This window comes from Pagrus pagrus, assembly GCF_965226575.1.
Source record: "Pagrus pagrus genome assembly, chromosome: 21".
Taxonomy (NCBI): Eukaryota; Metazoa; Chordata; class Actinopteri; order Spariformes; family Sparidae; genus Pagrus; species Pagrus pagrus.
Genome location: NC_140208.1, coordinates 23001010 through 23018104, shown reverse-complemented (window position 1 = coordinate 23018104; position 17095 = coordinate 23001010).

The window sequence follows — 17095 nt, the reverse complement described above, 5'->3', positions numbered from 1 at the left end:
TTATTGTTGGGCTGCAAAGACATACAGTCTACTCAGAGCCTGCTGACTGACACCAGAACCAAAATGGAACCATCTACCAAAATCCAGTCCTACTAGCCATGAAATACATTTGGTTTAACTGGTTTTATTTCCTGAGATTTCTTCCTCAGCCTCAACACAATGGAAGTGAAATAGTATTCACAGAATATAAAATTACATATAAACAATCCAACACCTTAATTTATGCAGTTGGACTTTTTCTGTCCGGAACTCTGAATAATCCACAGACCTTACTGTGAAACGTTTACATTGGAACTACTTCCTAGTAAGAAAATCAAATATCATTTTAATGATGCTGCGATCACCAGAAACAAAGTTCCGTTCACCTCCACTGGACTGAGCAGGTAAAACCATGTGGCCAGCAGCCCAGTCACCAAAATAAAATGTTGGCATTTTAAGTTTCTGCAAACCTCAGATACTTTAAATTTGTACATATTATATGAATCATACCAACACTCCTACAATGTGTGACATATTCACATTACATGTATATGACAGGAGGGGGGAGATGGTGGTGGTGTTACAGTTAGGCAAGATGGCTGCCAGGCCAGAGAACGCTGCTCTAACAAGACGTCACTCTGGGACATTTTCCGCATTTTTAGTAGCAACAAAACAGGACAAGATTTGACAAGATGTGCTGACAATTTCCTGCCACACTTGTGTTGCCAGAAAAAGCCGACACAAGATCTTTTCCTAACCTTAACCAAGCAGTTTTTGTGTCTAAACCAGACTGTAAGCATGTCGTTAGAATATAATATTGACAATTGAACAGTTAGAAACATAAAGTTCAATATATCAAACATTAAGTTTGACATATTCACAGACTAGGTTGTGAAAGTCATTACAAGACATAAGACAGAATGTGTGTGTCATTTTCCAGTCCTTATAAACTGGCAGTATTCTTGGCCTGGTGCCTCTTATCTGTATCATTTTCTCATCTTTTAGCCTGTCATGTCAAAAATGAGTACACCCTTGATCTATATGAGCAACCACAGCTGTGCAGCTTCATGTATTCAATCATCAATCATTTATTACACTGTGTGACGTTCGACTATTAATAACTCGACAGTCATTTTCATTAAGCAGCCAACCAGGTGTTCCGATCTCGTAAGAAATCCGTCTGCCGAGGCTGCAGATCGACGTACATCCTGTCCCTCCAGTTGTGGCTTCACTCGGGGCTGATATTTTGTATACTGCTGGTAAAAAGAGGCTCTCAGAGGCATAATCCCTGTCTGTTCCATCTGGCTTTGTAACAGTAACAGCCTGGCTTTGATTTTTCCTCCCAGTCCTATGACTGTCCTTGCTCTCCTGTTATACTTCTATCTGCTGTGTAATTGGCAAGTGTGCCCTGCCACCTGAGACTCCCGTTAACCTCCTAAAAAAACAAGAGGAGAGTGAAAGGAAGGGGGATGAGATTCTTTCTCCACAAAATCAGCTCATGGAAAAGTAGGCCACTGAGCCGGCTGGAGTCTGATACAACAGTTTTATTATTCATTGCACTGTACACTTTTGTTCTATTGACAATATGTATTATTGTACCATGTAAGACAGACTTTTGTTTCCTTGGCATGTGAGGTCTTAGGACTTATATTAGATTGCATATTAATTGTAAATATAACAGCAGTGTTTTCTCTTTTTATCAACAATGAATGACAATGTATTTGTTTTGGAGCAACTAAAGCATGATTCACATTTTGTGGTTGTGCCCTCAGGAAGTTGAAAGTAAATTTAATTGAAATTTTATTGAAACCCTAATTTTTTCATAACAACATCCATAAGTGCTTCAAATTCACAAATCCCTGTTGTCTATTGCAGTGGTTCTGCTCCTGACCCCTTCATACAAATCAAAAAATTGACAGGTGTGTAGCAAAAAAGGTTAAACTCTCACATTTTCTGTCAGCAGAAGAGTTTATTATTTTCTATTGAAACATATTAAAACACTCCATGTATGATTATTGTATAATGATTATTTCATTATTTTCATGGATTCATATACATTTTGACACATACTGTTCTCTCCTTCTAAGCATGTTTTTATCAATGACAGATGTAACCCTGGTCTGAAGTGTCAGAATCCTTCACTGTACTCATGTTCTTCTGTGCTGTAGGACAAATAAACTGAACTGAATCCAAGCAGCTTGACGGTTGAATTAATAGATCCTTGATTTCAGACTGCTGCCTACATACCTGTTCATAATTGTATAAAGTATTTGTTTTCTAATGTTAGAATAGAAAAGGATGTTGGACTGAGGACTGATTCCTGTGTTTGGCAGAGTTAGCACTATCTCAGGTGGCTGGAGTAGTTTCAGATGTTAGCCTGAACTCTGTTAGCATGTGCTACTTGTAAACTGAGCTGTTCTTATCTAACCCGTGACCACACAAACTCATTGAACATACAGTATGTCATTTCTGTCACTAGGGTTTAGTTTGATGACATAGTGCTGCAACGTGGGATCATGGGAGTTGTTGTGTTTATTGTTCAACAAACACCATCTATCTGACGTGACTCAAGAAGAAATATTCACATAGAAGGTAATGTATTGAGGTTTTAGTTACATGATGTTTATTCGCCATCACTGACTTCCTCCATATCATCTGATGTTCCTCCAGAGGTTATTGTGACCAAATGAAACACACCATTACTCTCAGTAACATGGCAGATTTCTCTGGTTTGAACATTGTTGAAAACATTTGAGAAAATGTTAGTACACAACATTTTAATTCAGAAATGTTACATGTGACATCTGTAATGATGTGCTCTTTGAAGAAACACACCAAAAAACAGTTTAATCCCTTTGTTAGGTGTTTGGTGTTGTGGTGACAGGCCTGCCACGCTCAGTTCGTACATGTCATTTCTAGAACACAGGCTTTTTGTTTGCTCCTCAGTGTTCCTGTGGATATGTAGATTGTAGCTTCTGGGTATTTGCCTGCCTCAAAGGAACAGTTATGGGTAACATTTCTAAAGCCTATAAACTCATCAAATTGGTGCTGATTTCTTCGCTATTTCCACTCCTGTGAGAGGCTGCAGAGCAGTGAATACAGCGTGTTTAGGATTGATTAATGGTATGGGTTGAACTGGAGCTGGAAGAGCCTGAGCTGGGGCGTACAGAGTAATGACTCCCACAAACTAGCTCAGAGGAAGACGGCTGCAAGCGTCTCCATTAGCCGGGGAGGTAACGAGTCAGTGATGCACTTTGGACATTATTGTCAGCAGTAAATCACATTTAAGAGAGGATGACTTTCTACCTCAGGTGGGATTAGTTTATTAGGAAGAGGAGATCTGACATTCAGCAATGACAGAGTAAGAGACTGACACGCAGCCGGGGATGCTCCCTGTTCCAACTCATACAGTCCTGCTGACAATTATGGAACATAGACATGCACACACACACACACACACACACACCAGAAACTCACAAACAAGCCTTAGTGGAAATGCGCTTTCTCAACCTTGAAAACGATTGTTCATTTCACCAAATGAGGTGCATTAGAGCTGTGAGTCATTACAGGCACTCATAATCAGCCAGAGTGAGTGGTGGGAAACGTGTAGGAGAGGAGATAACGAGGGTCCGGAGGACAGTGATGATGAGAGGAGACCTCAGCAGCAGTGGTCAACCAACGCAGCGCACAGCAGAGGGCTGAAGGTGGACAGGATGTGATGAGCCGTTTCCTCTTCAATGAGCTGGACGGCAGACGCAGAGGGCTGCTGTGTATGTTTGTGTGTGAGGGAGCTGTATGTCCACAGTGTGGCCACAAACCAGATAATTGAGGCAGCAGGTTGATGGAACACACAGGTCAAAGTGGGAAACACAGAAAAGTGAGAGTCCTCAGATGAAGGAGACTTCATCATGTGCCTGGAAACATCATGTGTATGTTTGCTGGCATGAAATGCAACATTTGCACAGATAAACTGTGGCCAAATGTCTCTTTTAATAGTACAGACTGCATATGAACAAAAAACTAAACTAAGACAATGGAATAATGGAATAATATAATATAAAAGTGCCAGATATTTGTTGAAGTTTGGACAAAATACACTAAAGTGAAACTTCATTAGCCATGATGTAATCGAGTGTCTCCCGGTCGGTTTTGAATATATTTTTCCTGAATTTATTGCCAATGAAATCTCAATATTCAGCTCTGTTCACAGATTTCGTGACGGCTTTCACTCAACTGCTGTTTACTGTACTTTTTACAAAGCAAAGTCATGCCTGTGCACTTGTCCTATAATGGAACTTCAAGATATAACATGTAGAAATTCCACATTAAAATGTCTAAAATGACTAGACCTTTGTCACACAGTTTGTTGAGTCGTGTACTTACATTATCCCAAATGTTTTTAACAATGTTCAGACTGCCTTGTGTGTGAACATTTGTAACTGAGTCACGTCAGACAGATTTCCATCAGCCGTGGTGGTTGTTTAATGGTGCATCCTTCACCAGCAAAGTTTGACTGCAGGATCATTTGTGTTTATTTCATCTTACACATGCACTGTTTATCCACCACAAACAGCCGGATTACTTCAACATATTAGCCGTGAGCTAACATTAGCCAGCAACGGCTCTAAAGGAGAGTGTGTGTGTGTGTGTCTGTGTGTTTAAATTCAGCTAAACTCTCATTATTCAGCACTCTCTTCTTTCCTCTCTCCTCTGTTTAACATTACACTCATGAAGTAAAATACATTTCCCCTCTAGCTCCAGTCAGCAGTCAATATTACAGTACTGTGACATAAACACAGACGACAGAGATCTCCTCAGCAGATCACTGCTGCAGTCAGGCTGATAAACAGGAGTAAAGATTTTTAATACCAAAAGTTTAAAGTAATCTCTGAGCTCTCCTGCCGTCAGTAAACGGCTGCAGATCAGATCAGAATCAGATGTGACTGTTTATTCCTCAGGTCTGGCTTAGCTCGCGAGACTCTAACTGGCTCTGGCCAGCTGAGCAGCGGCTCCTCCCCACAAACATTCTGCAGATGTCTGTTTTGTGATGACTGGGCAGAGACTACATATTGTACATGTGAAAATATTGTAAATGTAATTATTATAGCTTCAGTTTCTCTATTTTGTGTTAATTACTCAGCTGTTGTCTTCATGTTGTGTGGGCTGAACACATTCCATGGCATTTAAAATGACGCTCTAAAAGCACCGGTGCATTTTGTACTCATGCATTTTATCCCACAAAACATGCAGTTCATTAGTTCACATTAAATCCTGTTCATGCATGAAATAAGCATGTGGCACTTTGCGTTCCATTTTGCCACAGGCAAAGTCATCTGGGACAAAGAAGGTGATGTATTTTATGTGGACAATTTTTGTGTGACTGCAGCATTTTTCAAGTCGATCTGTATGTATCTGTATTGAAAAATGACCCTTTCCTGCTGAAAGTTGGTACAGTCTATGTGTTGCTCTCAGTCCATTAATTCTAACACTGTGTCTAAACAGGAGGCACAGTGTGAACAAAATGTTAGCAGAGCTACAGCGTCAGTGCTCCAACTGTGTCTGCAGGCACAGTACTGAGTGTAGGTCACTCACTTTGGGCAATCTCACAGCCCAACATGCATCACTATAGTTTCACACATAAAATAATGTGTGAAACATGAGCCATTAAGCAGCTTATGTAGACAGCTGGATTGATTACAAGCGTATAGTTCCATCAAACACAAGTCAAATGGATGACCCAAAAAAAAGTGGCGAGGCACCTCCTGTGTCCCCAGTTTGGATCCAAGGGGGGAGTGATACGTCATATTGGTAAAGATGGCTGTCTACCACATTGTGTTTTTTGAAACTGTCAAGAAATTAGATTTATTAAAATCCTATGAATAGGTGCAGTTAATTCTGGTTTGGCAAAAATATGAGAAAAGAAAATGTGAGCTGTGATTGGCTGTGAGACTGCAAGGCAGTGCTTCTTCTCATTGCCCACCAACAGCTTTCTCAGTCAAATGCTTAAGATCATGGTCTGCCTGGCCCAGTATCCCTGAGAATTGCAATCTTATTTGAAAATGACACACATTCAAATGTACGTGCAGTACCAACATTCAGTAACTAGCGTGTCGTTAAGGTGGTGGGTGGGCCTGTACCACTTCCCAATATTGTCACAGTAACAAGTTGTCATTTGTCATTTCTTCGGTTGTCAAGCTTGAAGAGGGCGAGTCTTAACATAACATGAGCCGACCTGAGGGCAGAGTGAGAAGATAAGACGCTTGACAGTGGGTGAATGATGAATGTGGAGAGCATATTTTTTTGCTGAGACCATGATGAACAATGATGATAACCCTCATCCCAGAAGGATTTTGTTTTGTCCGTGTCTACAAACTGAAACACTCATGCCAAGCTCAGTGCACAGCTGTCAGCTCAGGAAGAGAACTGGAGCAGACCTGACTGAAAGGGACTGATTGCAGTCAATTGAGCAACACTGCTGGGAATTAGTGATGTGAATGAGCAAGGTAAGTTGAGTTCAAGGCCTGAATGCTTCTCAAGTGTTGGAAAATGAAGTAATTGAGCATATGTTTAGGCTTGAAACATTATGAGTCGTAAACCAAATGTATAATTGAATATCATCTGCATAACAATGGAAGGACATACCTTCAATATGACTTATTAACTGCCTGAGAGGAAGCAAACAGAAAGCAAACAGCACTGGGCCCAGGACAGAACCCTGGGGAACACCACAAAACAGAGATTCAGATGATGGTCATGTAAGAAAGTGAAGGTTTTCTTACATTTCATAATTGTTCCCACAATCTCTTAACCTTGAAAGTGTTATAGTTTCTTATCGTTATTAAGTACTGTAATTAAGCAAACACACATTTTTCCCAGGTCATAACCATAATGTAGTAGATATTACAGAAAATGTTGGAATTGATCACTAAAAATCGCTGTCAGTGAAAAAAACAAGGTTTTTCCTAATTGTCCAGCGCCAACATTGTTGTCAGACACAGGGTTCAGTCTGAAAGGCACATGGTAAAACAAACAAGTGCCTATCGTTTGCAGCTGCGCACACTCAAGGTGTGTGTGTCGTTGAGTTTGAATTCAGTTGAACCTCTGACTAAACTCAGCACTCAGCAGAGACTCTGGTTCGCTCTCTTCTTTTCCCCCTCTCCTGTCTGTAACGTTGCATTCATGAAGTAAAACACATTTCCCCTCCAGCTCCAGTCAGCAGTCAACATTACAGAGCACAAACACCCGACAATGGAGGTCACCTCCGGTCACAGGAGTGAAGAAGAATCCACTTTTTAATTCCAAAAGTTAAAAAGTAATCTCTGAGCTCTCCTCCTGTCACAGCTCCAGATCAGAGCAGAATCTGATGTGACTCCAGGTGTTTTTTCCTCCAGAAGGCCTGGATCTGCACCAACTCTCTCCTCCAGAGTTGACCTCCTCCTCTGCCTGGCTGGGCCCGCACAGCATGAAGCAATAATAAATATGTGAATGAAGCAAATTTAGTTTATTTGAATATTTGCATCGACTGTCTATGTATAATCTAGCTGCGTAAAAAAACATAGCATTGTAACATACCATCAAACTGTCCACCTTCTTAAACTTAAACCTCTGAACTGAAAAAGCCACCACAAATTGACGCTCAAGTGCTTTGACTCCACAGCTTTACAACATGACAACATCTGTGATTGTGCAGCTTCAGCACAAGGCACATGACAGCACTGCTCTTCTCCATACATTCTTGGTACTTTATTGTTCTGTATGTGAACCATGTATATGCGAGGCGTGTGTTGATATACGAACCTTACATGTGTGTATATGGGCTCTGTCGGTGGTGAGAGAGTCATTATGTAAATGAATGCATTTTAGGAGTGAGCAGGATGAGCTGGCTGCCAGCATCTGTCACAGTCTGTCTGTTAGTTACAGCTGAGACTCATTCAATACAGACATGAATCAACAATGGCTGAGGGGGGCAGAGACTGCAGGGAGAGAGGGGGGAGGGGAAAGAGAAGGAGAGAGGAAGGAAGGGAGGGAGGAAGTGACTCACCTGTAAATTCCTCCTCTTGCGTACACACTCAGAGGCATATTTCACCGCCTGTGAGGCCTGTCAGACACTTTTAATCAAACAAAAACAGCACAACAGACTTATTTGTATTTATAGAAGAAATATGTTTGGCAGATCACAGCACAGCATGCAGATAAGTGAATAATGCATGTAAAATTCAATCAGCTAAATGAACCTAAAGGTATTTAACAGCCACATAAAGTGTGAGTCTTTATTCAAATGAGCCTATTAGATAATTAAAGAAAAATGTGTCCAGAATGCTGCCATCTTCCTGACTATAAAACATGACTATAAAACATGACAAAAAAACTGCTGTCACTGTTATTATCTTCATTATGTAAATCTGTCTGCCTCAATTATGACGTTTGTGAGAATTAACCAGTCAGGCACTGCAATAAAAGAGATCTGTAAAATTGTAATTAACGGTCAATAAAACAGAACTTCTCTCATTATATAGTAATTTCCATTCTTCCATCTTTATCACCCTACATAAACATGTGGAGGTTCGACAGTAATGGATGCAGATTCAGATGAGCAGAGCAGATCCCATGAGTGACACTGTTCCATCCTTCAGCAGTACTGCCTCAGTGCTTTTAGCCAAGACACCTCTGATCTCCACATGAGCGGTCTAGCTTCAGACAGACCAAAATGAAAAAGGATGCATTCAGAAACCCCAGGTCACATCGTACAGGAAAAAAAATTGCGTATAAAAAGGAAGTAGCTCAGATGTTGCTGAGATTTGTCATGATACCACAAGTTTACAGTACAGCTACCTTCATATGTTTGGGTATTCAGCAGTTGGAATATATGACTTTGGTTTAGCACCACAAAACAAATACTATCCAAGATTAACCAGTCTTTAAATAGGCTTAGTTTTGTACTGAGGTGCACAAAACAGTGTGGAACCGGCAGCGGACCTACTGTAACTTAAAGGTGCAATATGTAAGAACTAGCCACCTGTCAAATTCATACTGCAAACAAATTGGGGGGAAGCATATCAAAGGGTAACTGCTACTACTGCTAACTGTACAGTAGCTGCTGTTAGCGATTAGTTCTGTTAGTTGTGAAGGTAGCAGTCTTATTAGTCACATCTACAGTGAGTGGGAGCTCGGGGCATCAGCAGACTTTTGGTGTTACACCGATAGCAAAGGAGCTTTGGATGGCTAACGCCAAATAAGCAATTATAATGTAACCTAATAAACCTTAACAGTGCGACCACCAGAGCTGCCGGTTGCCATCCAGCCCAGCACACACACACCGGTCTCTGAGAGCTCATGCTCTCCATAGCGCCTCCTGGGTTGCCAGCTGTGCTCCATACTACCCCCTCATTCCCTCCAATAAAATATTCCACATCAGATGTGATCAGTGGTACCGGGTTGCCAGGTTCTCACCACACGTCTCATCCTTTCAACAACCTCTTCCTCACTCTACTGAGGGAGAGGTTGTTGAAAGGTTTACAGTTCCTCTACCACTACATCTTCTTTGCAACAACCTCTATCTCTCACTATTGACACTGGGTTGCTGGTTCCCACTACAGTTTCTTTTTCACATGAACCTTCTTGGGTGCGTTCTGAATAGCATGCTTTTCGTTTTTACTGTAGTATGTACTGCAGCCGCACCTTACAAAGTACATACTGTTGCATGCAGTATGCATACAACTGGGACATAGGGTGTTTTCCGAATCGCATACTTTTCTTTTTACTATTAGTATGTTATGCAGCCTCGCCTACAATTGCATGCAGCATGCATACAAGAGACATTATACTTCGTCATGACAGTGCACGTTGAACTTTGACCCTCTCGCTCCTATATCAGTCGTAGCCTTAGCACGAAATTTTACAAAGAACATTCGAAGAACGTAATACTTCCATGTGCTTTTGGTCCCTGTCATTCTGTCAAATGAACTGTCATCTGTCACCGCCGCTACGGCGATAATGCGGAGACTCTGCGAAAAGAGCTACTGTCGCTGTCATTGCGGACGCATTGCTGAACCTCTGTATTGCTGCCAAAACGGCCCTACCAATGTTTCCAGCTAAGTCGCTGGACATGGTGGCAGGCAACATGAGAGCACGGTGAGGAGACGTGACTAACAGTGCAGCGCAATCACTCGCCTGACTATCCGAGGAGACCGCAGATAGCGCTTGTTCGCGACAATGAGCTTTTATTTTGGTACTTCCGTTGACAGGCAGTGTGAATTTGCATATTAGCTAAATATTTAGTTTCACCGTGACATTTAAATCTAACATTTAGCATTTAGATTTAGATTTAACATTTAGATTTAACATTTAGCATTTAGATTTAACATTTAGATTTAGATTTAACATTTAGATTTAACATTTAGCATTTATATTTAACATTTAGCATTTATATTTAACATTTAAATTTAACATTTATATTTATATTTAACATTTAACATTTATATTCAAATGTAACATTTATATTTATATTTAACATTTAAATTTAACATTTATATCTATATTTAACATTTATATTTATATTTAACATTTATATTTAACATTTAACATTTAACATTTAGATTTAGATTTAACATTTAGATTTAATATTTAACATTTGGATTTAGATTTTGTATTTAGATTTAACATTGACATTATATTTTTACAAGAGAAGTAAATATCACAAAGTTCACAAATATTGCTGTAAATCTGGTCAAAAGTAACATTTTAAAATTAACATGTGTTTTTCAAACGTGTTTTTTTGCTAAATGTGTGGAAAAGTTGCTGTTTATTTTAGCATGCGCAACTTTACAATCGGCGCCCCATAGAACAGATCCAAACACTCAGATCAGTTTTGACTGTCCATGACGTCACTTTGACGCCACTTTGACGCCTCCGCTCCGACGTCATTGCTACAGCAACCTGTCCGATCAGTCAATAAATGTTGCCCAGTTTGAACAGAGCCAAATCCGATTTGGACACTTGCTAAAAACAGTGTGGACAGTCAGCCCTAAAAATCTGATTTGAGAAGAAATCTGATTTGAGAAGAAATCTGATTTGAATCAGATTCGCCTGCAGTCTGAACGCGGCCTAAATAGTATGGTAGTGTGGGTATTGGAACGCAGGGATTCTCTCTTTTCTGGCACTGGCTTGTCAGTTCCTCTCACCACTACCTCCTCCATAACAACCTCTATCCCACTCTACTGGTACCAAGTTGGCAGTTCCTCTCTCCTTCATCTCTCCTCTACAGCAACCTCTCCCGCTTCTTACTGCGACCAGGTTGGCACTCGCACCTAGCAGCTCAGGGCTTCCTGTCTCCCAAGTTTCTCTCTGCAGCCCACCAGCCAGACTTTCTGCACCATCTACAATTCCTCCATTCGCATCTTTCCTGCAGCAAGAAACATTTGGCTCTCCTTGGTTCCAGAGATCCCTCCATCTAGCAGCCTCCTCCTCAACCCTCTCCTGTCTTGGCACACCGTAGAAAACAAATCCTTACCAGTAAATACATCAAGCTAGCTGAACTACACCTTCCCTCCCTCGACCAAACTTCTCAACCAAGACTGATTGACAGTCATGAAGGCGTACTCATCATGCATGCTAAAGTCCCAACTTGTTCTGAAGAGTTCACAGTCGTAGACATTTCACTATATAGACAGATACTTTCTATCCAGCATACCCAGCTTGTGTACAGGAGTTTGATAATTACCTGACTCTGGTCCTTGAACTGGCCCTCTCTTTTGGATGCACAGGTTTCTGTCACGTTTAGTTCACCCCCAATGGTGGTTGGTTTGCACAGACTTCATGACACCATCTGCTAAATTAAATCCTCATCTCCACCCCTCTGTGTCTGACCTTCACTGCATCTCAGAAGACTGCCTGGTCTATGCACTAGGTCGAGCAAAACCAACCAAACTGGCAATCCAATTCCCGTGTTTCAAACTAAACATGCACTTAAGCCCATACGAGTCCCTCGCACATCATCAGAAAATCGCGAAAATGCTTCTCCTTCCATCCCCTCAGTTATAACATAATCTTGTGAAGTAGCTACCCGATCCTATTTTCTTTCCCAACTTAGGCAAGTTCTAACCTTGTCCAGGATTTCCCCCAGTTTATTCCCTTCCACTCCTTCCGTATTGGAGCAGCCTTGACGGCCTCCAGCCGAAGGGTCCCAGAACACATGATTAAAGCCTACCAACACTACATCCGCCCCCAGGTCCGAAAAATCTGCACAGTGCCCAGTCTTATCTCTGTCTTTGAGGGAGCTTTTTGGGGGTCTGCCAGCCCCGGAGCTGCCACTGATGCCTAAAGAAGCCTTCCCCACACTGCAGCCGCACTAGTACTCAATTGCCTTCTTCAACATCGTACTCATATTCAGCCTCAATAAACTTCATCATATACATCTCATTGATGGTGTTGTCCTTGCTCGTGAACAACATCAAATTAGCATTATAGTGGACCTTTTTGTTCACTAATGGGCCATCGTCCAACAGGTCTTCCAGCCCCCACAAGGTGCATTGTCACACTGAGAGAAAGAGCCAGTGGATATGGAAAGCACAGTGGTAACGCAATAGCAAACATAGCAAAATAGAAACATCTGCATACTATTGGACTAGCAGACATTACATCAAAACTTGTTATTTCTTCAGATTCTGTTGATAATTTCAGTCACATTTTGTATGTTTTAAATATTTTCAAAATGTTTCTTACATATTGCACCTTTAATTAGAGTCAGAAACCTTGAATGGTGATGCCATCGCCTATAAAAAGATATAAAAAGTAAGGGCACAACGGTATATAAATCTATCAACAACAAACAGGCCACAGAGTCTCTACTTCTATTATTTCTTTGCTGTAGTAGATATAAATATATTCAGTTGGTCTAGTTTCTTGCGATGTATAGTAGTAGTAGTGTCAGTAGCACATAAACCTTGACTGATGACCACTGAACACAAATCTGACATGTTCACTTGAAATCTCCAAACTTAACGAGCTGAGTAGTGTCAGCTGAATGCTCCATGAAACAACTGATCTGCAGTCTGTAATTGATGCTGTGAGCAGCTCATATGAGACAGATGGTATGGCTCACATGTTTACAATATGTGAGCGTAAACATCATCAACATCAGCTGTAGAAGGTTGTATGATCAGAGAGGTGGTTCTGCAAGGCTAAAAACTACTGACAGGATATCACTGGATCCCCTACATTTAATCTGGTGGCTAATAGTTTATAACACACATAAAAATGTTATCCCATATAATAATCATTTTTAATGTAAATTTATCAAACTCACCTGAACTTCTACAGTTATTTAGTGTACCAGACCAGTGATCCTGTTATTCATCATGTTCATGGTATGGAGCATAATAAACCTGCTCATATATGTCTTTGTGTGACTCTGACATTATCCTGGTCTGTAATCATCTGTGCACTTGTGATCTGATCACCTGTGTCTTTAACTCCTGCTTTCTCTGTCTGACTTTTACTTACTGTCCTGAACACGGTTAATGATCCAGTACTTATTTCAATTCTATTTTCTATATTATAACAGCTTACATTGCACACAGCCTGCAGTAAGCTTGCAGTCAAATTAGTGAAGCAACTGAAATATGTTTTATGTGATTAATTCTGTATTAAAAAGAATAAACCTGCCGTTTTTAAACTTCAGTATTTCCCTCATGAGATATTCACATTTTTGTGGTCAACCTGTAAAATGTAAATCAGCCACAAACTGTCAGCTCTGCTATCATCGCTCTTTACTGCAGCAGCAACTACCGACTTCTGTTTTTCTATATTTTGCAGTTTTTGCAACTCAGTCTCTCACAGCACAAGTTACAACAGAGCACAGTGGGGTGTTTTTGACAGCTGTCGTTCCAGAGCAAACATCTGGAATTAAAGCTGATACTTCACTTCCATTCTAATCTAAGAGTGCTGATCATAACAACATTTATCATATAATGATGTTTGATTATGAAGAAATCTGACAGGCAGCAGGTTCTTTGACTGATATGACAGTGATGTCAACCTTCAGTACAGTGTCACATAAGCTTTGCCTCCAGACTCAGCACCATGAAGGCTGTAGTGCAGAGTGATCAGTGTGCAAATGTGATGTCAGTGACAGACTATAGCGGTAGATCAGGTAGCTGAAATTACTTTTTCCTCTTCTTTGGTGCCCCTCCTGCTGTTGGTGCCCTATGTGACCGCTTAGCTCCCATATACCTAAAAATGACTGCGTCAGGTATTCAGGCATTTCTGTATAACCAAGCATCAAGTCAAAAATTTGTTTCCATGACGGACTGTTGAAGTAAACCATTTAGAGACCTTCCTCCCAAGAAGAACCACAGAGTTAGGATTAGGGTTAGGTAAACATTTAGTCTAACCCTAACCCTAAGCAGCTAACGCCACTTCTTGAAGCTAACGTCACTTCTTGAAGACCAAGTCTAGGGGTGGTCGGGGTGACACTGGACTCTCCCCCAGGAGATCAGCATTCATTTGATTCCAGATTAATTTGTAAATTATGTTACTTAAGTAAGCTAACATACTAACGTGACGTGACTGAACTGAGTTATTTTAACCCAAAGTGCCATCTTTTCTAAACCTAAACAAACCATAACTGTTTGACAACAACAATAGTCACAATATGTCTTAATATGTGAAATGTTAATCAGCAAGCTTTATTTTGAAAGTGTAACCAGGCGTTGCATATTTCATATTATTACTAACTTGACATTGTAGCTGCTCACACGCAAAACTGAGGAGTAGTAAAGCACCAGGAGTGAGAACATGTTGGCTCCATGTGTTTGTCACCTGATTGTAATCATATGTTGTGTTGGGGCCCTTACTGAAGTCACTGATAATGTGGTTCTTCGTTGGAGGACAGTTTGAAGCAGGGTGATGTGTCACCTTCCTATGAAAAAGATAAGAATTTAAAAACATGAATAAATCACATATGAATAAGTGCAAATGATATTCGGAAAAAATGGATGACTTTCCCACTGAGCATTCTTTGACCTCACCCACAAACAGCAGCAGCTCCTCTGACAGTCTATCACCTGAGCCGACTATGCCGACCGGCTGAACATGAAACATCTCCAATATTTATCTCTCTGCCTCTGTGGCCCCTGCAAGGTCAGCACATATGACAAGGATCTATCTCTCTGGCTGTCCTTGGAGTCTTTCTTCTCATGCTTTCAGGCAGAAAAGGAGTAAAGCATTAGCACTGGCCCTCAGCAAGATATTCCAGTCAGAGTGAGTCCTCCCTCCTCTACAGTAACAGTATAGATCAACCTGAAGGTGACAGAGAGCGGGAGGCTTCTCAGCCTTCCTCAAATCAGGATAATAGGCCCGAGGACGCAGGATCAAACAGTGTGTGTGTCACATCCATGCACTGTAACCCACTATTGATTCTCCCTGGTGCCCCATGGGAGTGACATCCATACACACACATACACACACACACACACACACAGTGAGGATATGTCGGATGTGATAGGAAGCAGAGGCAGTGCATACATCACTGATATTAATTACGATTCTGGATCGACACTGGGAAGAATGTGAAGGGAGCTGAAATTGAACGACAGTATTTGTATCGCTTCTGGGGGTACAGCAGCATGAAACGGCTGCAATAATACTGTGTGTGTGTGTGTGTGTGTGTGTGTGTGTGTGTGTGTGTGTGTGTGTGTGTGTGTGTGTCTGTGTGGGTGGATGCGTGTGGGCGTGTGTGCATGCAATGGGGTAGCGTAGGTCAGAAGAAGGGGGAGGGTAGCGCGGAAAGAATGATGACTTTTAATCTCAGGGGACAAACGTTTGCAGTTCCTCGACAGCCTCCTTCTAACACACACACACACACACACACACACACACACATACAATTTTTCTCACCCTTTTTCATATCTACAGCATGTAGTCAGAGGAAATTACTGATGGACATCATACTGCACCGAATATCTTCAGAAAAGTCCATATACACACTGAAATAAGCAGAATATTAGCCTGTAGATAAAACCCAGATATCAGTAAAGTATTAGTTTAACACCCTGATAGATTTCTGTGCCCCTGTCCTGATTTAAAGCAGTCCTGCCCATCCTGACCCAACAACGGGAGAGCTATTCCCCTGGTAGCAGTTACATGGTGGCGGTAGGTGTGTCTGTGGAGTGATAAACCGGCTTCTGTGCTCTCATGGGGGGTCTGCTGGAGGTCTCTGCTGTTATGGCCCAAAAGAATAAGCCACGTCTGCATGCAGGAAACGCTGATATGTGTACGACTGCTCCACTGATTGGATTTTTGGGATCACACTCAGAATATTTACATACACTGAAAAAAAACAATGCATTGGATTTACTCAATTCAATAGTGGACATTGGTTGCACACAGATCATTTGCTTTGGCAGAAACAAGCAACACAAACTATGTGTGTTCAATCAACACAAGTAATTAGTGTTGATAAAAAGTGATTGAAATGTGTTTCCATAAAGTAAATTAAACTCTTTGATCATTTTACTCTGACATCAGTTACATTTTCATAGATGTAATAGTTAAAATTAATTAATTGTGTTTATACACAGTATTTACCCTAAATATTTAGTTGAATTTAGAAAATAAATTAAATTCAAATAAATTTTAAAACAATTAAAATTGAATTAATCAATAATGTTCTTGTTGTCTAACACTTTCAATTAGACTTTTCTTGATCATTCTGAACATTAAACACTTTTTCCCCGTTAAAAATGATGTAACAGTTACAAATTTTATTCCAGCACCTGAAAAAAACAGCACATATTCACAACATGAAATGTGCAAAGATTAAAAAAAAATCACATAAAAAGTCAAATATTCTCATCTAGGAAAAATACTACCCTTTAGATGTGAGTATTTCCATCTTACAGCCATATCAACCACTGCTGTCTCATAAGGAAAACAATTTGTACTTTTTCAGATGCCAACAGTCAGTGTTGTTAAATGTCACATGCACTCTTGCACCAGATCATCAGGATCCTTGTTGAGGTAGATACTGGTATGTTTGTCTTTCATAACTTGTATCCCCACTGCGGTCCGCTCAGTAGATCCTTGGATGAGAGCTTCATGATCTGTGACCTGTAGGATC